This window comes from Benincasa hispida, chromosome 7, assembly GCF_027475165.1.
Source record: "Benincasa hispida cultivar pf3 chromosome 7, pf3_genome.v1.1, whole genome shotgun sequence".
Classification (NCBI taxonomy): domain Eukaryota; kingdom Viridiplantae; phylum Streptophyta; class Magnoliopsida; order Cucurbitales; family Cucurbitaceae; genus Benincasa; species Benincasa hispida.
In genome coordinates this window covers 30,751,843-30,752,710 of record NC_143484.1, presented here as the reverse complement: position 1 = coordinate 30,752,710, position 868 = coordinate 30,751,843, and the positions used below count along the sequence as shown (strand labels likewise).

Sequence of the window (868 nt, the reverse complement as noted above, 5' to 3'; positions counted from 1 at the left end):
CGTCGACAGCAGGATTCGAACCTGCGCAGGCTAAGCCCAACAGATTTCGAGTCTGTCTACTTAACCACTCGGACATATCGACGATGTGGACAGCAAAGCAAACTATATAAATTTATTGTATGTTATTTAAAAATTTGCTATTTATGAAATAAAAATTGTATTTAAAGGAAATTTCTAATTCAAATTCAAAATATATATCTAAAAAATTGGTAAGACTTTCTCCTCTCTTTTTCTATTTTGAAGTTTTGTTAATTCACTAACTACTAAGTAATATCATTGAAAATTTTCTATTATTTTTCATTGAATACATTGACTAATCAATTCCCTTATTTATACAAGGAAATAAGACCTAATAGTATAAGAAAAAATCTATCCTAAACCAAATCTTTAAATAATTAGGTTATAAAAGATAAAGATAATTACAGAAATTATCCTAACTTTAATTCATTACAACAATCATCAACCAATTTTAACATTCACCAATAACTAAATACTAAATTGAAATTTGTTTATACATAAGAGATTAATCTAAAAAAATACCTAAGAATTAAAGACAAAAACGTACATTTTGCTATTTTAATTGAGTAATATTTAGATGTACCCATCTTTATACATCTCCTTAATTACATAATAAAAAACATATGTATATTCTTAAAAAAATCAAAAGTCTGTCATGTGGTAATATATTGATTGGATGACAAAGTGGGCACCACAAAGATGATTGTAGCCTAGAATGCATCCAAGTAATATTACAAATATATATATATATAAAAGATATAAAATAGTTTTAAAAATTAAGTTTTTTTTTTTTTTTTTTAAAGATTAAATTATAAGTTTAGTCTAAGGTAGTTATCATTGTAACGGTATT

General features: G+C 24.4%; 1 non-coding gene across 1 annotated transcript; it reads right to left on the bottom strand.

The window, feature by feature from the left end:
* On the bottom strand, nucleotides 1–82 carry TRNAS-CGA (transfer RNA serine (anticodon CGA)). Its single transcript has one exon. It is a non-coding gene; the product is annotated as a tRNA-Ser (tRNA).
* Nucleotides 83–868: the final 786 nt, after the last annotated feature.